Source organism: Notamacropus eugenii, chromosome 4 (assembly GCF_028372415.1).
Source record: "Notamacropus eugenii isolate mMacEug1 chromosome 4, mMacEug1.pri_v2, whole genome shotgun sequence".
NCBI lineage: Eukaryota > Metazoa > Chordata > Mammalia > Diprotodontia > Macropodidae > Notamacropus > Notamacropus eugenii.
In genome coordinates, this window is record NC_092875.1 from 382,565,055 (window position 1) to 382,590,667 (window position 25,613).

At 36.3% G+C, this 25,613-nt stretch overlaps 1 pseudogene; it reads left to right on the forward strand.

Moving 5' to 3' along the window:
- The first annotated feature begins 8,859 nt into the window (after window positions 1–8,859).
- Window positions 8,860–25,613, forward strand: part of LOC140502614 (transcription factor A, mitochondrial pseudogene) — a 33,891-nt pseudogene continuing 17,137 nt past the window's right edge.

Genomic DNA, 25,613 nt, shown 5'->3' on the forward strand with positions numbered 1-25,613 from the left:
TTCTCTAAATTGAAAGAAAAGAACAACTCTTCTATCTCTCTTTTATTATTTTGCTATTTCTAATTGAAGTAAATAGTAGTTCCCTGTGTTTGAAAGCTATGCACTGTGAACATTTTCATCATAACTTTTGGAAAAATGCAGAAGCTTTTGTGTGTGTCTCCTGTGCTCAAAGATTTAGACTGATAGAAGACTAAACACAGTCTTTCCTCTCACTATCCAAAATATGCATTAAAGAAAATACTGAGTCACACTGATAAATACTTTTACCTAGAACAAAATATAAATTTCTCCTTGCCACAAAGAATCTCTGTGTGCTATAGCATCCTTGCAGGACATTTCCCTTTGAAAACCAGTAAGTTCCCATAAATTCAAGATTTCCATTTCCTCACTTTCAGAGAGACACAGGACTATTGCAAGGCCTGTTCAGGCTAGGGAAGAAAAATAAGAAAGATGGTGTCTACATAAAAAACGCAAACGAAGGCAGTTCTGCAAGGGAAACAATGAGAAAGGAGTATGTACTTACTTATTACTGCATGTACTGCCAAGGCAATATTCACAGCACTGGTGGTGACTATGAATATGCCAGAGTAGTTCTCAATCACAAAATATAAAAGACTCTCCATATAGAAGGTAGAAGAAAAAACATTTATTTAAATACCAGAAAGCCAAATCCCAGACCCAGAAAGCAAAATCCCTCATGGTGACCAAGTAGTTAGTAAACCTGATCACAGCAGAGGGTAAAGCCATTCCCAAACCTCCCCTCCCCAGTCAGAGTCTTCTCAACTATCGACTGTCACAATGTGTCAGTTGGGCCTGTGTCACTTGACCTGTATTCTTTCCCCTCTGACCTGACCCCACTCACTTCCTCCAGCTTCTGCTAAACCCTTCTTCTTCAGCAAGCTCCTCCCACAACATGTGACCCAGGCTTTCAGAAGATCCAAGCAGATCATATGTGCCTATTCATTAATAAAAAAGATCTTTCCATTTTAAATTACTATTACTGTGTACTGTAAAGATGGGATAGGGAAAGAAGAAAAAAGAAAGATCTGAAGAATTCTGATTATATATTTTCAAGCCTCATCAATCAAGAAACCTCACTACATGTCAAGAAAAGTGTTAAATATTTGCAATAAAGAAGTTAAAAACTAAAGGAGCTTACATTGTATCAGAGAGACAACATGCAGGTGCCTAAACACATAGAGAACACATATTTAGAAAATATATAGGTATATAGATGTATATGGGTGTGTGTGTGCGTGTGTATATGTATACATATATACGTTGTATGGGAATGTGAGTGTGTGCACATATATACTAGTTAACTGTAAGGTCAGGAGGAAAAGAGGGCACTGAAAATCAGGCAAAACATTAGGTTGAATTTGGTGCTTGAGCTGTACCTTAAAGAAAGTAAGTTAATCTATGATGTAGAGGTAGGGAGAGAGTACAATTCAAATATAAAAGATGAATCTAGAGATGGTCTGCCATAATTTCCGAATGCACTTCATAAGGGAGGGGGTCCTTTGGTGGAGGGATACATTAAGTAATAGGAGGGCAAGGTGGTGGGTAGAAATAAAGTAGAGGAGACAGGAGGGATGGGAAATAGGAGATACTCTTAAAATAAAGATGAGGAGTAGAATTTATTAGAGAAAAAGCAGAGGCTGTAATCATGATCTCAGGCCAAAGTTAACGCTAAAACAGATTTAATCAAAAGAAAAAAAGGGGAACTACAAAAATGTCAGCCATGTGAATAAATGTTTTCTTAGATTATTTGAAATAACTATACAGTTTAATATTGGAATACTGCTGTGGTATAGGAAATGATGAGTTGGTGTCCTTAGAAAAATATGGAAATACTTGGACCTATGAAGGAAGACATTATCCACTCTCAGAAACAGAGGACAAGCTGGTATAGATGAATATAAATGTGTATGTCTATATATTAGTGTGTTTATAGATATCTAAATATATGTATGTGTATCTAAGTCTAGGTATGTATGTGCATAAATATATATATGTTTGTGTGTATATATGTATATAATGTATGTGCTTATATACACGTGTATACCCACAAATACATATACTCATATACATATATGCAAACATGCACATATATAATATATGTCCCTATCTATCTGTCTATCTATCTATCTATCTATCTATCTATCTATCTATCTATCTATCTATCTCTAAGTTAAATTGCAGCTTTTGGGGGGAAGGGAGGAAGAACTAAAAAAAAAAACCTACAGAGCAGAGAACAAAAGAAAACTTACAAGTAGGCAAAGAAAAGATGGACAGCTCAGAATACATTGTGTCATATTTATTACAGAGGCTTTCCTGAAATGGAAGTTATTTGCTGTGTATTTTTAACCGTCTCTTATGCTTCCTGTGCACATGGCAATGCTTTATTTTTCTTCTTTTGTATTTAAGTTTTAGTATCTTAAGTTTATAATAGGTTTTTTCTTATGGTGTATTTAAGTTTTAGTTAGTATTAAGTTTAAAATAAATGAATTAAAATAAGAGAAGTTGATGCTTTTTGTTTTGTACTCAGTAGGCCTCTAAATATTCTGTCTATTTAAGGAGAAAAGGAGAGAAGAGTAGAGGAGAAGGAAGGGGAGACATTTCAATCATTGATCAATTCCTTTAAAAATACTAATTAAATGAGACACAAAATATATTTCTTTAACTTGGAGGAAATTCTGATTTTCTAACTTAAAACTTCCCAAGGAGAAAGTGTTGGTGTGGGCACACTTATCTAAAACATTTAGATAAGTTTAAAGCTCTTAGATCAATTTGGATAGCAATGTCTTAGGGAAAGGAAGGGACAGGGAGGAAAGGGGAGGGAAGGAAACTTTTGTTAAGTACCTATTAAGTCCCAGGGGAATTGTACTAAATAAGCCTTTAGAAATATTATCTCATCAGATCCTTATTAGAAACTTGAGAGGTATATGCTATCCTCATTTTACAGTTCATGAAACTGAGACAGGCAAAGATTAAGTATTCTGCTCAGGGTCACACATCTGAAAAGTATCTGAATCTGAATGCAGGTCTTCCTGAGTCCCATCTGAGCACTTCATTTTCTGGGCCCCTCTGAGTTCTTTTATGAACAATAGTAGGCAGAAAACTTTGTTAGATTATAGAGAATGTCTATGTGGTTGAATGGTTAGACACAAAGAACCCAGAAAAAATTATCCCATCAGTTCCTCATTCCACTGATTAGATCAAGTGATTGTTCTGGCTCCATTTAATTTCAGTACTGAAACTCTGATGATACAGCTTCCAGGTTTGTAATGGGTTTTGTCATTATTGAGTGTTTCACTATTTCTGAAACCACATAAACACAAGCTATTGCATTTTTTACATATTGGCTTTAGGGATCTATAGTTGCATTTATTTTGGAAGAGAACTAAATGATGAGGTGGATACATGGCCAGGGAAAAGCTCTGTTTCTATATCTAGTGAAAATATAGCCCTTGGGCAAATTCTTGGCTTTGTATTGAACTCATTATCTCTGGCAAGACTGTCTGTTCTTCAGTGTATCTATCTGTAAAATTGGTATAATACTGTTTCTTTTGCCTTATGCTTTAGCAACTGAAAGAATATTAATTGAAGGTTATAGGGTTATGTACATTAGTAGATGAAATGCATATTTCTAAATTTTTCTCTTTATGTAATTATTCTCTCTTTTTGCAGTAGATTTTCTTGTCTCTGGCCTTTTATGAGTCAAATTTCCTTTCACTTACTGTCAGTTATAGCATTTTAAAAACATAATTGCCTCAGGAAAACCCAACTTATTATCAAACTTCGAAGAAGAGGACAAGTCTTTTCAAAAATACGTGCAAAATTCCTCTAACAGGTCTTATTATCTTTAATCAGTAAATGATACAGTGACTTTCTGATATAATTGTGAAAGTAAAGAATTAGTTACAGACATAAAAGCTCATCATCATTTTATGTGATCAAAAAATCTCAGAAAACTGGGAAACTTTCTTTCTTAGTTTAGAAAAAAATGGACTGACATATACATATATATATACACACACATATATACACACACACATGTATGTATATATGTATATTTTGTTGTTGATACATATAGTTAAAAAGGCATATATCGTAATATTTTACCTGGCCCTTCTTTTATATAATTTTTCATTTTCGTGAAAATTAAAGAAAAGTGAGGAAGGTTTGAATGGCAAGTTTCTACCCTACTCATATATTATTGGAAGGGGAAGGAGACTGGGTTTGAGGCAAAAACCTCTTAAAAGTATATGGGTACCAAATCTCATGATTAGAGATGCAATGAGAATTATAGGAAATTTCTAAATCGTAATTCAGATTATGTTGTGAAACCTAAGATATCTGAATCCCTTCCACAGAAAAACAGTTAGAAAGAATAAAATTAATGTTAGCATAGAATAAAATTAATCTAGCTTAGAGTTTATAGACACCAAGTATAAGAAGCAATTTCTAGTCCTGAACCTATAAAGACAAGCTATCTATCGCAGGTTGGAACGTTTTGGTTTTTTTTTTTAATCATTTTATTATTAAATGGGCCAAACAAACTAAACCTAATCATGCTTCTATCTGACAGTTTTGCCTTTTGTCTTATTTTTTTAGCGTTTGGATATTGTTATCATTTCTGACTTCTTAAATATTTCTTCAATTGATTCCTTCAACTGATCATTTTATTGCATAAATCAAAGAACCTTCTACTTTCTGGTTCCTGTCGATTGAATGGTCTGCAAGTTATTTCATTTTTCCCAGCCTATTGATAACTATATCTTATAACAGAGCACCCAGAAGTACATGAAATACTATAGATAGAGGGTAAACAGAACAGAATACAGTAGTGTTATCACTCTCATCAAATCCCCACTGTGTTTATTCTCTCTTAATGTAGCCCAAGTGTTCAGTACGTTTCTGACTAGTCATATTGAAATTGAAATCCACTAAAAACTCTCAGAACATTTTCCCCCGGAAAACTAATGTCTCATCTCACTTCTCTCATTTTGTACTCATAAATTAACCTTTTAAATTTGAAATGTATCTCAAAATATTTAATCTTAGATTTTTATTATATTCTAGCCTGTTTATATGTTCTTCTTTTGTTTAAATTTTGACATTTCTCTCAAACCCTCAACCCCTTTAACTTCAAAATTTCTGGGTAATACTGATCTTTTCATCATGAATTCTTGGACATCATATATCACATTAAAGGTCCACTTTTTTTCTACTGAAAGAATTTATTAAATTTTACTGAATAATTCTTCTTTATAAACCAGTATCTTTTGCCTGGTATAGTATTATAGTCCGTTTTATGTTTTTTTAAGCTGGTAGTGGCTATGTCTGTGTAATCAAATCTTGTATGATCAAATGCCGATTTGAATTAAAAAAAATAATTCTGAACTTAAGCTACCACTTTGTGCTGTTGTGGTGCTTGTTATATAAGGCGTGTCCTTCACGTGGAAAAACATATTTGATTTTGTTCCTCTTTGTAGCATACATTGGAATTTATATAAAATTTATGTTTTTATTAGTTTTTGTTTTAGTAGATAATTTTAGTAAAAGACTAACATTCAAGAACATTTTGAGATTGGTTTGCAGATAACGTTTATATCATTCTGTATTCCTTGATAAGTACACATTTATGTGTCTTATTAACTCATTTGTTTTTCAAGTGATAATACAGCCAAAGCAATGTGATCAATAATGCCATGGACCAATTAGCCTAGTCAGCTATATTGCCAGATATTTTGCCTTTAACCAACTGTCTCAAAAATTTGGAATGCTGGTATAAAAGAGAGAGAGTGAGTGAGAGAGAGAGAGAGAGCAAAAGTCACATGAGTCCTTCAGTATTACTAAAAATAAACAACTCCAAGTTCACGTCCTACTACTTGTAGGTCAATAGCTTCATCTTTTCATCTTTTCAATCCATTGAACATCTGTGAAACATAGTTGGTCTATTATTTATTCTCCTTAAGTAAGGTGAAAGAATGCACTCTCCAGAAGTATAAATTAGAAAAGTCTCAAAGGGACTCAGTTCATGTACAGGCTTTAAGCCTCACTTAGGTAAAATTGGATTATCTGCCAGCTGATGACCTGTGTATCTACAGGAAAATTCAATTTTCTTAATATCTTTCAGAGTCACTCAGGAAACTGATGCATTACACACAGAGGAGACCCTGCTGCATGACTTGGAGCACACAGGGTCACTTAGTGACATGGAAAGTTCTACTCTTCAGACCACATGATCAAGCATCTTATATAGAAAAAAGAAATGGCATTCATGGACACTTCTGCTACAAAATGTTAATGACTATGGTGGCCCACACATTAAAAATTTTTCTGAATAGATCTACACTTATCTAATTTTGAACTCAAGTACAAAAGCTCACTTTCAGACTATGAAAATGGAGCACTAAACTACTTTAAGCTTTTCTTTTCACTGGGTAGCAATCACTATTAGCACATAAGCCTGAGCCAAAAATAAATAAAGAAATCATTGAGTCTTAAGATTTTTTGTTCCTGATTTCCATCTTCTACCTTCATTGTCCTCTAAATGTTGAGTGACATTTATTTCTTTTGGCAATTTAGAGAATTAGATTTTGCATTCATTTTTCTAATCTTTTATGGCAATCTTTCTAATAGTTGTAGACTTCATGCAGTATACCTCCAAAAGACTTGGAGATCATTGAACTAGAATGTCCTTACCAAAGTTTAAGCAGCAGCACTCTACCCTTATTTGAGTAAACTACCCAGAAAAATCCAAACAATTAGAACCCAATTAAAGTCCATTGTTCTATCAGAGTGTTTATTTCTTTTCTATTCCAATGAATTTCTGAAATAGAAAATCCAAAATATTTTCCTTAATCCTGAAACAGAAGCATGTTAAATTTAAACTTGCTATATAAAATGCACTTTTTAATCAGATCTCCTTGTCCCTTTGATGGAAATTTATTTCAGGAAATTGCATCATTATTTTAATGTGTTAACACTCGCTATGACTTCTTCATGACTTTCACTTAGCAGCACTAGCAGCAGCCTGTGGGGACTCATTCACTTATATCTGTAACAGATGCTTCTCTACTGTTCCAGGAGTTAACGTCCCCTGCATACTCTTGAACCAGTTGAATTTAAAAAGCAAAGACTTAAAATAAAACATAGACATTTGACTTTATATTTGCTCCTTCTGGCTTAGACTAAGAAAAAAAGACCACAAAGGACAACTGACCAATCACTAGTTTTGGTGGGAATCCAGAGGTACCACTAACCTAAGCTCAAAAGTTACAAGCAGAGAAAACTTTAAAATGTAGCTTAGTGAAGAACAGCATGTTTAATTCACATTTACCTTCAGCCACATTTACTCATTATAATGACAGATTGTCAATATTTTAAAGAGAAATTTATTTCCATTAGTCTAACACATCTTTTCACAGGCTTTATGAATTTCACAATTTGATAAGTTATTCCTGTGCTGTATTTCTGTTTCTTCACTAGGCTTCCACTTTCCTTCTTTTTATTTTATTTTTCCTTACAGACTTCACTTACCTATTTTCCTTTGGTTTTAAAGTAGGGGTAAGGCTAGTAGAGTTAAAATAGTCTACACCTACACACATGTTCTTCTACTTTTAGAAGCCAAAATAGGACTTTCTGCTAAGTTCGTATGCTACAGTAGAAGGGACACTAAGGTTAGTGTCAAGAGGACTGAATTCTAGTCACGGTTACTAGCTACATGGCTTTGGACAAATCAGTTAAAATCTCTGAGTAAGTAAAATTAGGGTTATAAAAATACTTGATTCAGATAATTAGTCAGGAACTGTACTAAGCACTGAGACAAAAGACAAAAAGGCAAAATCTTCTGTCCCTCAAAGGACTCAAAATTTAATGAAGGAAACAAGCAAACAAATACATATAAATAAGCTATATATAAGAAAAATAGGAAACAATTCAATAAAGCAATGTACTAATATTAAAATTGATTGGGGAAGGGTTTCCATAGAAGGTGGATGTTATATTTTGAATTTAAGAAATTTCAGAAAGCCTGAAATGATAAGTGAGAAGATTCCAGACATAATGGATAGCCAGAGAAAGTACCTGGAGCTAAGAAAAGGAGTATATAGTTCATGGAAAAGGAAAGAGATTAGTGTCACTGGAATAAATATGACATGAGAGGGAGTAATATGCTAGAGGATTAGAATGGGAGGAAGCTAGTTTATGAAGGATTTCAAAGGTCAATTAGAGAATTTTATACTTTATTCTGGAGGTGATGGAGAGCCATTGAAACTTATTGAAGAAAAAGCTGATGTGGTCTAAGCAGGGATGACAGAAGAAATCTGTTGGAAGAGACAGGATGGAAGGAGATCATTTATGCATAAAAAAGAGTTATTCTTGGATATGAGTAAATTATCTTTTCATGTGAGACAGGGATAAAGGAGAGAATAGTGGCACAGGATATTTCAGAGAAGTGAAGTAAAGAAGAAAGGAGAAGGGGAAGATCTCGTTGAATTGTCTCAATTCTTTTTCTATAATATATGAGTCAAAACCGGGAGTAAAGATTATGAAGTAAGGAGGAAATCATCTTACCTCTCCCATACTCATCTCCAAACAATTATAAAATAGCACCCTAAAACAAATCCTGAAATAGTAGAACCAGCAAAAAGATGGGTTGAAATAATCTTCTAACCTAAGAAAATTGGTAGGTTGTAAGAAAAGTTTGTCTCATTCAAGTAACAGTCCCGGAGAGGAAGCATCCAGACAAGGCAGTAGGCAAGCCCTGCCTCAGCTGACCAGCTAGGGGTGAGGAGGGTTCCTGGGTCCCAGTATGGCTGAACAGGCAAACATCAAAACTGGGACCCCCACATGTATCACTACAGCCAGGTGAAAGGGGAGGCAACAGTGCTTGGACCTACCAGGTGGCTCAGGGAAGCCCCAGCGAAGAGGAAAACATCAACACTGAGACTTTCCACATGCCTTGGCTTAGCCGCAGGTAAGCTTCCAGACCCCAGTGGATTTCAGACCTGTCAGTCATCAGGAGCACCAGACCTGAGGATCCCCTGCAGGCCTTAGGGCAAAACCAGTGCAGCACCAGGAAAACAGCCATGGCCTGTAGCACCTGCCTCAAGAAGCTTGGAAAAGTGTCACTTCTACTCTGGGAGCAGAGCTCAAATTTAAAAGTGAGGAAGAACACTGGAAAAGATGAGCAGAAAAGAACAACAACAAACGAAAAGAATCTGACTACCGACAGTTATTATGGTAACAGAGAAAATCAAGACAAACTCAGAAGAAGACAACAATGTCAAAACACTTTTGGGCAAAGACCATTTCCCCCACCAAAGGAAGGGGAATTTGTCTCAAACTGTGGAATAATTCATGGAAGAAGAGTCCAAAAAGGAGTTTAAAATTTAAATGATGGAGAAAGAAGAAACATTGAGAAAAAAATGAGAGTGATGCAAGAGAATCATTTTTAAAAAAAGAGTAAATAGCTTAGAAAATGAAAACTCCTTAAAAGTATTATTTCCTAAGTGGAAAAGGAGGTACAAAACATAATTGAAGAAAATGATTCCATAACAAATTAGTATTGGGTTATCAACAGTCAATCAAACAAAATCAAAAGAATGAAAAAATAGGAAAAATGTATAATAGTTCATTGGAGAAACAGCTGACCTGGAAAAATAGATTCAGGACTTTAATAATTTAATAATCATTGAACTAACTGAAGGCCACCATGAAAAGGAGTATCTGGATACCTCTTCTGAAAAACGGCCCTGATATCCTAGAACCAGAGCTGAAAATGGATATTGAAAGAGATCTCAAAATGAAAATTCCAAGGAGCAATCTTTACAGCCAATGTCTTTGATAAAGGTCTCGTTTCACAGATATATGGAGACTTATTCAAACTTTGAAGAATGCAAGCCATTTCTGAATTGATAAGTGGTCAAAAGATATAAATAGGTAGTTTTCAGATTAAGAAATCAAAGCTATCTACACTTATACCAAAAGGTTCTCTAAATCATTGTTGATTAGAGAAATATCATTAAAACACCTTTAAGGTACCATCTCACACCTAGAAGACTGACTAATATGACAGACAAGGAAAAGGCTAAATGTTGGGGAAAATGTGGGAAAGCATTAAAGCATTGGTAGTGGAGTTGTGAATTGATGCAACAGCTCTGGAGATAAATTTGGAACTATGCCCAAAGGGCTATAAATTTGTACATATCCTGTGATGCAGCAATACTACTACAAGGTCTAAATTCCACAGAGATCATAAAACAATGGACAAGGATCTATTTATACAAAAATATTTGTAACAGATCTTTTTGTGGAATTAAAAAATGGAAGTTGGGGAGATGCCCATCATTTCGATAATGGCTGAACAAATGGTGATATATGAATTTAGACTAATAATATTATAGAATAAAAATGATGACTAGATGGATTTCAGAAAAACCTGGAAAGAATTATATGAGCTGATACAAAGAGAAATGAGCAGAACCAGAATACTTTGAGCACAGTAACAGTAACATTTTTGGGTGATGATAAGCTATGACTGTCCTAGCTCTTCTCAGCAATACAAAGATCCAAAATTTACAAAATCCTCATGACAGAAAATGCTATACACATGCAGAGAAAGAATTTCTGAATTCTGAATTCAAATTGAAATATGCCATTTTCACTTTACTTTTTTCATATTTTCCCTTTGGCCTGTTTCTTCTTTTACAATTGTGACTAATATGGAAATATGCTTTAGATAATTGTATGTATGTTACCTACATCAAATTGTTTACCATTTTGGGAAGGAGAAACAATCAGAACTCAAAATTTTACAAAAAGAATCTTAAAACTTGTCTTTATGTATAATTGGAAAACGTAACTTACTATTCAAAATATGAGTCAAGGTCCTCAGCTCAGAAGGTGGGAGGAATGGGAGCCTTAGGAGGTTTGGAGAGATATAAAAAGGTTTGGCATAGTATCTCTGGATAGTAGGAAATAGAGGCTCTAGTAGAAAGATGTTGTGCAAAAGTAGCATTTTTAACCTTTTTTTTTTTCCTCCAGCAGCTCATATACAGGAGCATAGTGTCAGATCATGAGAGAAATCAAATTGAAGACTTGGAAGCGAGCAATTAATAATATAATAAGGAATCCAGGGACTCAAGAGAAGAGGAGAGTATGTAGCTAAGCTGATTCAGCAACGGGACAATATGTAGAAAAGAGGAGAGTTTCTAGTGATGGTATGATGGCCAGGAGAAAACTGAGGTGTCAAGGGATTAAGTGCCACAGTATGGGTGATGATAACTCTTTGGTAAGCGAAGACGAAGGAAGAAGTGGAAAGTCGATAAAATATGTTAAGATAACGGGAATTTTTAAATTTTGAACATAGAAGTAGTGAATTTGTGGGTCACATCAAGATCAAAGATATGAACATCTATGTATGAGGGGATAATATGGAGAAGTAAATCATGGAAAGTCAATTAAGGAGCTGAGTGTTAATTGAGTTTGAGAAATAGTCAACATGTAAGTTGAAGTCCCCAAATATTACTTCGAGAGTTGGGGAGAAGAGAAAAATATTGATTTTGATATTGAACTCAGTGAAGAAAGACAAAAAGTTACATAGAGGTCTGTAGACAAGAGTTACCAGGATTTTGATTGGGTTGTAGATAAGAATTGTATGTATCTCAAAGGAGGAGAGATACTGTATGATTGAGGAAGGAGAGAATCCGGAAATAGAAATGGGGAGCAAGGATTATTCCAACTCCCTTGCCTCAACCAGTGGGTTGAAGGAGATGAATGAAGGCACAGCCAATATGAAAAAGGGTAGCCAGGAAGACTATGTCAAATAGGGAAACCCAGGTTTCATTAATAGCTAGTAAAGAAGGAAAGAAAGGAGAAGAGTTGAATGAAGAGAAGTTTGTTGCCTATGGAACAGGTATTTCAGAGGGGATAGTGCAATGAATGTCTACCATTACCTTTGATTTTTAGGATGGTAATGTTTACAGCACTCATTACAAGGAATAGGATGGTTTTGGATGACTAATGGGATTTGTATGAAGAGATATAGGGACTCAGTATCACTGAAACCTGAAGGATTGAACCAGGTGTAAGCATACTACTTGAGCTAAAGGCACTACTGCTCTTTTCAGAGGAGGCCAGAAATCTTGCTGGTGATAAGATGGTCACATGACCTGTCCTGTTTCACTATTCCTTTCCTCTCTCAACAATGGAGATTAGGCAGAAACAGGTGCAGTAGGATATGGAGTTAGATCCTATACAGAAAGAGACAGAAGTCCCATTGTTCGTGGATTTTTCTCTTCATCTTCCCTAAAGTGACAGATACTTTAGAAGACGGAAGACCTAAGATCAAAAGGAATTTTATTCTTCTTTCCACTGGATGTCTTCGACCTGGTTAGAAGATCAGGCTTTCAGCAAGAGATGCCAATTGCCTGGAACTGGCACCGATGGATGTCACTTGATTGGCATCTAGCATCCTATCCTCAGGGACACCTAAAAAAGTAGATGGAAGCCTTTTCAAAGAAAGGACGACTGAATGTCAGCAGAAATATCTTCTCACATAAGAAAAGAGGACAGGCAGGCATAGGGGGAACTGAAAGCTCCTGGAAGAGTGAGAAGTCATTCTGTTGCTGATAGAAGTGATCCAACCAGACTTTTTTTCCCTCTCTTTTTATTCCTGAAGCTTGTATACGAAACAAAAAAAAAATATATACATAAAAAGGAAACCTATTGCAATTGAATAATGAAACTTAGATACAAAATAAGAAAAGAAAAAAAAGTCTGTCATGTGCACAGAAGCACGTAAGAGAGGATTCGAAATTTACAACAATAAATTTCTATTTCAAGAGAGCCTACATAATAAATACTACCCATGGTTTGCTCTCTTGTTAGTTTCCTTTTGTTTTCTGCTATACACTTTTTACTTTGTCTATTTTTCCCCTTTCTACTTCCCTCAAGGCTGCAACTAAACGTGGATATATCCATGTAAAATATAGATATATAGATTCACATATGCATATATACACACATATACAACATACATACATATATAGACATATACTTTCCCTGACAAATTTTACTTCTAATATTCGTTTTTATCGTTGTGCATATCTCTCATTTACTATCCTTCTTGGTGCCTCCATTGTAATTCCACCCGCTACCATGCCCTCCTGTTAATCTACCTCCTCTTCAAAGATCCTTCCCTTAGCCTCTTCTACACTCCCCCTTCAACCTATTCCTTCAGCCCCTTATCTAGAGACCTCTTCTTTATCTTCTCTCCACTCCATCCCCTTAGTGTTTTATTCTTTACTGAATTTAGGAGACTTTTATACTCTTCTAAACACACACACACACATATATGTATGTATGTATGTATGTATGTATGTATGTATGTATGCATGATTTCCTCTTTTTTAGACCTTAAAGATACTTTATTATTTTTCTTCCTTCATTTTTACATTTATTTATAATTTTCAACATTTATTTCCACAAGATTTTGAGTTCCAAATTTTCTCCCTATCTCTCCCCTTTGCCCACAACAAGACAATATGCATTCTCATTTCCCCTTCTTCCATTCTGTCACCCTTCTAACACACCCTCCCGTCAGTTATCCTCATCTCCTCAATTTTCGTGTAGGGCAAGATTTATTTCTCTATCCCATTACCAGTATTTCTTGTCTCTCATTTGCATGCAAAACCAATTTTTTAAACTTGTTTATTTTAAGTTTTCAACATTCATTTCCACAAAATTTTGAGTTTCAAATCTTCTTCCCATCTCTCCTTTCCCCCCAACTCAAAGTGCCGAGCATTCTAATTAACCCTACCACCAATCTGCCCTCCCTTCTAACATCCCTCTCTTCCCTTATCCACATCTTCTCTTTTGTCTTACATTTCTCTACACCATTAACGGTATTTCTTGTATCCCAGTTGTATGCAAGAACAATACTCAACAGCTGTTCCTAAAACTTTGAGTTCCAACTTCTCCTCCTTCCTCCCTCCCCACCCATCCCTATTGGGAAGGCAAGCAATTTTATATAGGTTGTATATGTGTAGTTTTGCAAATGGCTTCCATAATAGTCATGTTGTGTAAGACTAACTATATTTCCCTCCATCCTATCCTGTCCCCCATTTCTTCTATTCTCTCTTTTGACCTTGTTCCTGACCAAGAGTGTTGACTTCTAATTGCTCCCTCCTCCCGTTTCCTTCCCTTCCATCATCATGACCCACCCTGCTTATCCTCTTCTCCCCTACTTTCCTGTGTTGTAAGATAGATTTTTGTAAATAAATGAGTGTGCATTTTATTCCTTCCTTGAATCAAATGTGGTTAGAGTAAGTTTCATGTTTTCCCTCTCACCTCCCCCCTTTTCTCTCCATTGAAGAGTTTTTTGTTGACTCTTTTATGAGAGAAAATTTGTCCCATTATATTGCTCCCTTTCTCTTCTCTATATATTCCTCTCTCGCCTCTTAATTTCATTTTTTAGATATGATCCCTTCTTATCCAACTTACCCTGTGCTCTCTGTATCTCTCTCTCTCTCCATGTATGCGTGTGTGTGTATATAATCTCACCAACTACCCAGATACTGAAAAAAGTTTCAAGAGTTACTAATATTGTCTTTCCATGTAGGAATGTAAGCAGTTCAGATTTAGTAAGTCCCTTATGATTTCTCTTTCCTGTTTAGATTTTCATGTATCTCTTGATTCTTCTGTTTGAAATTCAGATTTTCTATTTAATTGTGGTCTTTTCGTCAAGAATGGTTGAAAGTCTTCTATTTCATTGAATGATCATTTTTTTCCCTGGAAGTACACACAACTTTGCTGGGTAGGTGGTTCTTGGTTTTAATCCTAGTTCCTTTAGCTTCTGCAATAGCATATTCCAAACTCTTCTATCCCTTAATGTAGAAGTTTCTAGATCTTGTGTTTTCCCAATTGTATTTCCATAATACTCGAATTGTTTCTTTCTACCTGCTTATGATACTTTCTCCTTGACCTGGAAACTCTGAAATTCAGCCCCAATGTTCCTAGGAGCTTTTCATTCTGGATCTCTTGTAGGAGGTGATCTGTAGATTCTTTCAATATTTATTTTGCCCTCTGGTTCCAGAATATCAGGGCAATTTCCCTTCTTAATTTCATTAAAGTTGATGTCTAGGCTCTTTTTTGGTCATGGATTTCAGGTAGTACTTTAATTTTTAAATTGTCTTTCCTGGATCTCTTTTCCAGGTCAGTTCTTTTTCCCCTGAGATATTTCACATTATTGTCTATTTTTTTTTATTCTTTTGGTTTTTCTTTGTATTTTCTTTGTTTCTCATAAAGTCATTAGCTTCCATCTGTTCCATTGTAATTTTTAAAGAACTAATTTCTTCAGTGAGCTTTTGAGCCTCCTTTTTAATTTGGATAGCTCTGCATTTTAAACCATTCTTCTCCTCATTGACTTTTTGGACCTCTTTTGCCAGTTGAGTTCACCTGTTTTTAAAGGTGTTATTTTCTTCAGCATTTTTTTGGGTCTCCAGCAAGCCATTGAGGTGCTTTTCATGATTTTCTTCCATCGCTCTCATTTTTCTTTCCAAATTTTTCTCCATCTCTCTTACTTGATTTTCAAAATCCTTTTTGAGCTCTTCCATGGTCTGAGACCATTGTATATTTATTTTGGAGGTTTGGGATGCAGAAGCCTTGACTTAAAAGCCTTGACTTAGTCTGGTGGTATCAGGATCATGGAGCTGCGAGGTGGTGCTTTGGATACAGCATCAGTGCAGGAGCCAGGTGGACTTAAGTTCAAATGTCACCTCAGACACTTGACACTCACTAGCTGTGTGAGCTTGGGCAAGTCATTTAACCCCAATTGCCTCATCCTGGGTCGTCTCCACTCATCCTGATGAACATCTGGTCACTGGATTCAGATGGTTCTGGAGGAGAAGTGAGGCTGGTGACCCGCACAGGCTTCCCTCACTCAAATCAAAGTCAAGTGCAAGTCATGTCATCATTTCTCTGATGGCATAGTCTTATTCTGCAATGAAGGATGAACACATTTCAGGATCCAAGAACACAACTCTCTTTTTATTCCTATCTCTTTACTATTAGGATAAACTCTGTGCTGCCAAACTAAGGCCGGCAAGTAAGTTGTGCCCTGACCTTGGCATAACAACAATCGTTTGCTTTTGCACTCTGCTTGAACATTACTGCAAGTATATCAGAGAACTGATGATACCTGAACTCAAAAATCACCAATAGATCCACACATAAAGCCCTTCTATGAATGAACTTTTGGGTCACTAGACAACCTTGCCTCACTGTTGTGGTTATGCATCACTACAGTTACTACACTATGCTGCTCAATTTATTTTTTAGCCACCAATAGATAATTCAACGTTTAACCCCACTGCCTTTGATGTCCGAACTATGTGTCCAGTTTCTCTCTTCAAATCGTATGTTGAAATGAAGAAAATCTTTTTTTAAATTATTTATTTATGTTTAATTTTCAACATTCATTTCTACAAGATTTTGAGTTCCAAATTTTCTCCGGATCTCCCTCTCCACCCATCTCAAAGTAGTGTGTATTCTGATTATCCCTTCCCCCAATCTGCATTCCCTTGTATCACACCCCTAATTTCTCTTATCCCCATTCCCTCTGTTTCCTTGTAGGGCAAGATAGATTTCTGTATTTGTCGACTGTATGTATTATTGATCAGTTGCATGTAAAAACATCTTTTAACAAGCATATTTAAAACATTGAGTTCCAACTTCTCTCCCTCCCCACCCATCCCCACTGAAAAGGCGTGCAGTTTGATATGGGTTATACATGTGTAGTCATACAAAAGACTTCCATAAAAGTCATGTCGTGAAAGAGTTTATTTCCTTCCATCCTATTCTGTCCCCCTCTATTCTATTCTCTCTTTTGACCTTGTCCTTCCTCCAAAATGTTTGCTTCTAATTACCCACTCCTCCCTTTTGTCCTTCCTTTTATCATCACCCCCCACTTTTCCTGTTCCCTCCTATTCTCCTGGAATTTGTAATAGATTTTCATACTAAATTTTGTATGCATATTATTCCTTCCTAAGCCAAATATGTTGAGAGGAAGGTTCACTCTTTCTCTCACCTTCCCCCCCTTTCCTTTGCATTGAAAAAGGTTTTTCTTTTCTCTTTTATGTGAGAGATAATTTACCCCATTTTATTTCTCCTTTTCTCCTCCCAGTATATTCCTCTATCACCCCTTAACTTTACTGTTTTAGATATCACCCTTTCATATTCTACTCACCCTCTTCCCTCTGTCTACATGTATATAGTCCCTTCAACTACTCTAATATTTAGAAAAGTCTCAGGAACTACAAATATTATCTTTCCATGTAGGAATGCAAACAATTCTACCTTAGGAGGTCCCTTATCATTTCTATTTCCTGGTTACCTTTTCAGGATTCTCTTGATTCTTGTGTTTGAAAGTCAGATTCTCTATTCAGCTCTGTTTTTTTCATCAAGAATGTTTGAAAGTTCCCTATTTCATTGAATGACTATAATTTCCCCCGCTGAAATATTGTATTCAGTTTTGCTGGGGAGGTGATCCTTGGATTAAGTACTAGCTCCTCTGATCACTAGAATATCATATTCAAATCCTCCAATATCTTAATCTAGAAGCTGCAATATCTTGTGTTATTCTGATTGTGTTTCAACAATACTTGAATTGCTTCTTTCAGGCTGCTTGCAATGTATTCTCCTTGACCTAGGAGCTTTGGAATTTGCCCATAATATTCCTAGGAGTTTTCCTTTTGGGATTACTTTAAGGAGGCTACTGGTGGATTGTTTCAATATCTATTTTACCCCTGGTTCCCCAATACTAGGACAGTTTTCCTTGATAATTTCTTGAAAGGTAGTATCTAGTCTCTTTATTAAGTCATGGCTTTCTGGTAAGATCCATTTTCCAGGTCAGTTTTTTTTCTCAGTAAGATATTTCATATTATCTGCTACTTTTTTCATTCCTTTGTGTTTTTTTTTTTAATTTCTTGATCTTTCTTAAAGTCATTAGCTTTGATCTGCTCAATTCTACCTTTTAAGGAAGTATTTTCTTCAGTGAGTTTCCACCTCCTTTTCCTTCTAATGCTGGTTTATAAGGTATTCTTCTTCTCATTGAATTCTTGAATCTCTTTTGCCCTTTGGGTTATTCTGTTTTTCAAGGTGTCACTTTCTTTGACATTTTTGTGTCCCCTTTAGCAAGCAGTTGAATCTCCTTTCATGATTTCCTCCCTCACTTTAATTTCTCTTATCATGTTTTCCTCTACTTCTTTTACCTGATTTTCAAAATTCTTTTAGAACTCCTCCATGGCCTGAGACCAATTCATACTTTTTTGGCTGTAGGAACACTGAATTTGTTGTCTTCTGTTTCCATATTTTCATCTTCCTTGTTTCCAAAGTAAGATTCTATGGTCTCATTCATTTTTCCAGTTTTTGCTCATTTTTTGAGCTTTTTGTTAAGGTAGTTCTCTGCTTCTAGTGAAGGTAGGGAGTGTGCTGTTTGCTGCTTGACACCTCCCCACAATCTGCTGACCTAGACCTCCAGAAACAGCTACTGCTGCTGCGCCTGCTACTGCTGTGACTGCTGCAGGCTCCTCTTCCAACTCTGCTACCCTGGAGCTGTGGCCAGACCATTCTACTGTCTCACAGAGGACAGACAAGATTTTCCACTAACCTTCCAATTTTTCCTTGGCATTTTGGAGTTGTGATATCTGGAAACCACTACAGGTGCCAGAGCCTGGAAGCCTGTTCAGGTCCCATCTGCGCTAGCATGCCCCACCCTGCAAGGTGTGATAGATGCTTCCTGTCAATCTTTCAGTTGGCCTTGGTCTGGAGATTTGCTTAACTCCATCATTCTGTGGGTCCCACAGCTCCAGAATTTCTTGAGAGTAATATTTTCCAGGTATTTCACTGAGCTTGGGGGCAGAACTCTAGAAAATCCCCATTTTTACTCCACCATCTTGCTGAAGAAAGCCTTTCTTGCTTTTGATCTGAGTGATCTTTTTGATATTTTGGGAGTTAATAGTGATTGCAAAACCTCCATGACTCTTTAATAATTTGTGACAGTTTACAGTTATGAGTACCATAAATATTGGCACACAGTTAGTATGTTATAAGGGTTTGGTTAGGTGACTTGAATTAAATTATGTTGCATCTCTTTGGTTAAAATACTGTCAAGAGGCTGTTTTTTGATGATTTGCTTCAATATGATGATGTGCCTTCTCTTTATCTCATCGTTTTTTTTTTTTTTTGCTAGTGTGAGGCCAGTGAGTCTTAGATTGTCTAGTTGAATTTTTTAAAGATAATATGTTATTGTTGAAGAAATTGTTCAGCAAAACAGGAAGATGATAAAAGTAGGAGGAGATGTGGGAGAGTTGCAACACTAGTTCATTGTTGGTGGAGCTGTAAGGTGATATAACTACTCTGGAGAGCAATTTGGAACTATGCCTAAAGGACTATAAAAATGTGCATAACCTTTGTGCCATCAATATCGCTTCCAGGGCTGTATCCCAAAGAGATCAAAAAAATGGGAAAAGGTCGCATATGTACAAAAAATATATATAGTTACTCTTTTTGTGGTGGCCAAGAACTGGAAATCAAGGGAATGCCTATCGATTGAGGAGTGATCAAGTTGCAGTATATGAATACAATGGAATACTATTTTGCTATAAGAAATTATGAAGAGATGGACTTCAGAAAATCCTGCAAAGACTCATATGAACAATAATGAGTGAAATGAACAGAACCAAGAGAGTATTATAAACAGTAACAGCCACAGGGTGCAAGGACTGTTTCTGATAAACTTAGTCCTTTGAAGCAATGCAAGGACCTAAAACATTCCCAAAGAACTCTCGAGGCAAAATGCTATCCTCATCTAGAAAAAGAACTATGGAACTGGAATGCAGAATGAAGAAACCTACTTACTCTTGTGTTATGTTTTGTTTTGTTTTTTCTCATGGTTTCTCTCTCTTTTTTTTTAATACTTCTATGAACATGACTAATATGAAAATGTGTTTAACGTGAATGTATGTGTAGAATCCACATAAGTTTGCATGCTGTCCTAGGGGAGGGAGAGGGGAAAAAGAGGGATAAAATTGAAAACATATGGACGTGATTACTGAAAACTGAAACAAAGAAATTAATTAAAAATAAATTGTTCATGCTTTTCCAGTTTTGTTATTGTATCACAGATCTTGAAGTAGGCAAGAACTCAGAATTCTGGTAAAAACCTCTCATTCGGGAAATGAGGAAAGAGGTTCATTGAAGTGACGTGGTTTGCTTAAGGGTTCCTTGTTAGGAAGTATAAGAGACAGGATTTGAACCCAGCGTCTCTACCATCTTTTGATTTACTCTAATATTTCTGGTTTTGACACTAAAATTTCTTTTAATTGTTGTTTTTCTCTTTCCTTTATACTTTGTCTTAGGAGATACAATGCTTTGTTAAGGTTGTACATCTTCTTTTCTAAACTATTCACTCTTTTTATTATTATAAAGAATTGACATTTTTCAACCTTTTAGTATTTTTACTGTCTCTCTAATTAGGACTTATAACTTTTCTGACCATTCTTGTGTCTATTCTACTTAGTTTTTTTTTCTTCAGTTCTCACAATTTTTTTAAATTTGCCTTATAAATTTATTTATTTTCAGTTTTCAACATTCACTTGCACAAAATTTTGAATTTCAAATTCTCTCCCCATCTGCCCTCTACACCCACTCCAGGAGAGATTGTATTCTGATTACTCTTTTCTCCAATCTGTCTTCCCTTCTATCACCGCCCCCCCCCCCCCCCCACTTTCTCTTCTATTTTCCTGTAGGGTGAGATAAATTTCTATATCACATTGTTTATATATCTTATCGCCTAATTGCATGTAAAAACAAGCTCTAACATTCATTTTTAAAACTTTGAATTTCACATTCTCTCCCTTCATCACTTCCCACCCATCCTCATTAAGAAGCCAGGCAGTTCAAAAGGTTATAGATGTGTGAACATGCAAAACACCTGCATAACAGTAATGTTGTGAAAGACCAACTAAATTTTCCTCCATCTTATCCTGCCCTCAATTTATTCAATTATTATCTTTGACCTGTCCTTGTACCAAAGTATTTGCTTCCTATTACCCTTTCCCTCAATATACTGTCCCTTCTATTGTCCTCCTTCTCTTATCCCCTTCCCCACTGCTTTCCTGTAGGGTAAGATAAAATTCCATACGTAGTTGAATGCATATTTCATTCCCTCCTGAAACCAAATCTGATGAAAGGAAGGCTCTTCTTTTCATTCTCACATTCCCCTTCTTCCACTCCATTGTAAAAGTTTTTTCTTACCTTTTTGATGTAAGATGATTTGCTACATCATACCTCTCCCTTTCTTTTTTTCCTAGTACATTCCTCTCAATCCTTAACTTTTGTTGTATAGCATCCCTTCATATTCAGCTCACCCTGTGCCCTCTCCCTCTTTCTCTGCCTCTGCCTCTGTTTTTGTTTCTCTCTCTCTCTCTCTCTCTCTCTCTCTCTCTCTCTCTCTCTATATATATATATATATATATATATATATATATATATATATATATGTATATCTACACATACATAAATATGTATTTAAACAAATGTAAACACACATATATATACACATCTACATACATATTCATCCACATAAATGCACACATATAGTATATATATGCATATTTGTACGCATACATGTATATATACATACACATCCATACACATATACATATATGTAGGTATGTGTGTTATATATTCCCTCCAACTATCGTAATACTGAAAAAGGTCTCATGAGTTACAACTGGAATATTTCCACGTAGGAATATAGACAGTTTAACTTTAACAAATCTCTTATTTTTCTGTTTCCTGTTTACCTTTTCATGCTTCTCTTGATTCTTGTATTTGAAAGTTAATTTTTGCCCCTGTAGTATTATACTCAGTTTTGATAAGTAGGTGATTCTTGTTTTTAATTCAATTTCCTTTGACCTCTACAGTGTTACAGTCCAAGACCTCTGATCCGTTAGTGTAGAAACTGCTAAGTCCTGTGTTATCCTGATTGTGTTTCCACAGTACTTGAATTGTTTCTTTCTGACTGCTTGGGTTATTTTCTCCTTGACCTGGAATTCTGGAATTTGGCTAGAATATTCCTAGGTGTTTTTCTTTGGGGATGTCTTTCAAAAGGTGATCATTGGATTCTTTCCATTTATATTTTACCCCGTTGTTCTAGATTATCAGGGCAGTTTACCTTGATAACTTCTTGAAAGATGTCTAAGTTCCTTTCTGATCATGGCTTTCAGGTCATCCAATCATTTTTAAATTATGTCTCCTGTATTCATTTTCCATGTCAGTTGTTTTCCCAAGGAGACACTACACATTGTCTCCTGTTTTATTTCATTCTTTTGTGTTTTAATTATAATTTATTGATTTCTCATGAAGTCATTAACGTTGATTTACTCCATTCTAATTTTTAAAACATTATTTTCTTCAGTGAACTTTTGGACCTCTTTTTCTATTTGGCTCATTTTGTTTTTTAAGGCATTCTTCTCCCCATTCATTTTTTTGGATCTCTTGCCATTTTGAGTTAGTCTAATTATAAAAGTGTTTTTTCTTCAGCATTTTTTAGGGTTTCGATTAGCCAACTGTTGTCCCATTGTTCATGATTTTCTTCCAAACATTCATTTATTTTCCCAATATTTCTTCTACTTTTTGACTCAAATTTCAAAATTGTTTTTGAACTCATCCATGTCCTGAGGCCAATTCATATTTTTCCTAGAGGCTTTGTATGCAGGAACTTTGGATTTATTGTCTTCTTCTGATTATATGTTTTGATCTTCCTTGTCACCAACAATGTAAGAAAATACTTCTTCACTGAGAAAGTAAGAATGAAAAGTCTGTTTTTTTCCTCATGTTTGTTCATTTTGCCAGTCAATTACTTGAATTTTGAGTGATCTTAAGCAGAGGTCTCTACAATCAGCCTCTGCTTCTTGGGGGGAGAGCTCTCATAGGTCTATTTCTACTCCACCATCTTGACTCTGCCCTCCAGTTTTCACAGTTCTCACAAAATCCTTATCTTCTTTTGGAGTTTTGCATTAGCATTCATGCATGACATATTTTTCATTGCTTTGACTTTCCTTTTTACATGACTTCCTCAATATTTCTTCCACTTTTATTTCTCTGAAGGGATTTATTTCCCTACCCATATTTTAATCTTTAGCATTTACAGTTGCACTTTTTGTTTCTATGGTGTGTTTCTATCGTGGTGAGATTAGTTGTTAAGCTTGTACACAACCTCACATGTAGCCATTTTGCCCTATGTCCCTTTTTAGCCAATCACTTTCTTTTATTTTATAGCTGCCACAGTATTTATTATGTCTGTTTACAGATACTAGGTGCTCATATTTGCTGACTGCTTGTTCATTAACTACCACCTCTGAGTATGTTGTTAGGACTTGTGACTCTTAATAATATCTTATAATACTATTGCACACATTTCAGATAATTCCTGGGAGTTTGGTTTGTTATGAGTTGACTCAGAATTCCTGGAAGTTTGTTTTCTCCATTACAGACACCAAAAAGTCAATCCACTGATGTTCCTTTTCTCAGCTGTTATCTATAAGACAAAACAGATATGGGTCAGCTGAGGCAATACAAGGTAACACTGAGGTTGTGGTACAAATACAAGTTAATGGTGATTGGTTATAATGAGCACTATCTTGATAGAGCTTACTTTCTGGGTTTCAAATGACTTGGTGGCACTCATTAGCTTCTGGGAAGCTCTTGAAAGAAGTCTTAGTGTCACTACATAGTATTTGCCTGCCTGATTAAAGGTAGACACTACTCTGAAATGGAAAACTGGGCTGAATTGAATTAGTCTTTTTCAGAACTCCTTGATATAACATTAGAAAGCAATATAATGATTAAAAAGTGCATTCATTTCTTCATGTCAAGGGAAAGGATGAGCATATTTTGCCATATTCAACGTAGAAAAGATAACCTGAAAGATCAAAAATAATTACTTCTAAATACAACAACTATTAACCATGACATGACCTCTGGGAACATAATGTTTGAGACTAATTTTAAACCTGCTAGCATTTATATGCCAGTATCCTTCTTTAAAATTTCAAATATGGGGAGCGGAGCCAAGATGGTGGAGTAGAAAGATGCACATACACATAGTTCCGAACCCACAACCTATAGAACGGCTACAGGGAAGAAACTCACGGAGAATTCTGGACCCAGAGGCCACGGAACATTGGAGCGAGGGAGATTTCTGTTCCGGAGAGACCTGCAAACCTCTCGTGGGGGGTCCTTAGCGCTGCGGACTGGGCGCCAGGACTGGGAGCTGAGTGCAGCCCTGCCACAGCCGTGGCACCGAGAGGAAAAGATCCGAGCAGGCTTCAGGGACGGGATTTCCAGCGGCCACACAAGTCCCTCCACCCACAGGTGATGGGGGTGGGTGAGAGAGTCTCTTTGGCGGGTAGAGAGGGCAGTGGGGTGCCCCCATAACTCAGGCCCCCCGGGAGGTAGAAGCTGAGAGGCAGCTGCAGACAGGGGCTCCCCAAGGGGGCAGGAGCCTGGATCCATTGTGGAAATTCTGTGCATAAACCCCCTGAGGGAACTGAGCCTGAGAGGCGGCCCTGCCCCAACATGACCACCTGAACTTAATCTCACACTGAATAGCAGCCCTGCCCCCGCCAAAAGCCCTAAGGCTGGAAGCAGCATTTGAATCTCAGACCCCAAACGCTGGCTGGGAGGATCAGGAGGCAAGGTGGGTGTGAGGAGAATATTCAGAGGTCAAGTCACTGGCTGGGAAAATGCCCAGAAAAGGGAAAAGAAATAAGACTATAGAAGGTTACTTTCTTGGTGAACAGGCATTTCCTCCCTTCCTTTCTGATGAGGAAAAACAATGCTTACCCTCAGGCAAAGACACAGAAATCAAGGCTTCTGTGTCCCAGCCCACCCAATGGGCTCAGGCCATGGAAGAGCTCAAAAAGAATTTTGAAAATCAAGTAAGAGAGGTAGAGGAAAAGCTGGGAAGAGAAATGAGAGACATTAAGTCAAAGCATGAACAGCAGATCAGCTCCCTGCTAAAGGAGACCCAAAAAAATGTTGAAGAAAATAACACCTTGAAAACTAGCCTAACTCAATTGGTGAAAGAGGTTCAAAAAGCCATTGAGGAGAAGAATGCTTTCAAAAGCAGAATTAGCCAAATGGAAAAGGAGATTCAAAAGCTCACTGAAGAAAACAGTTCTTTCAAAACTAGAATGGCACAGATGGAGGCTAAGGACTTTTTGAGAAAGCATGATATCACAATACAAAACCAAAAGAATGGAAAAATGGAAGATAATGTGAAATATCTCATTGGAAAAACAATTGACCTGGAAAATAGATTCAGGAGAGACAGTTTAAAAATTCTGGGACTACCTGAAAGCCATGATCAAAAGAACAGCCTAGACATCATCTTTCATGAAATTATCAATGAAAACTGCCCTGAGATTCTGGAACCAGAGGGCAAAATAAATATTCAAGGAATCCACAGAACACCGCCTGAAAGAGATCCAAAAAGAGAAACTCCTAGGAACTTTGTGGCCAAATTCCAGAGTTCC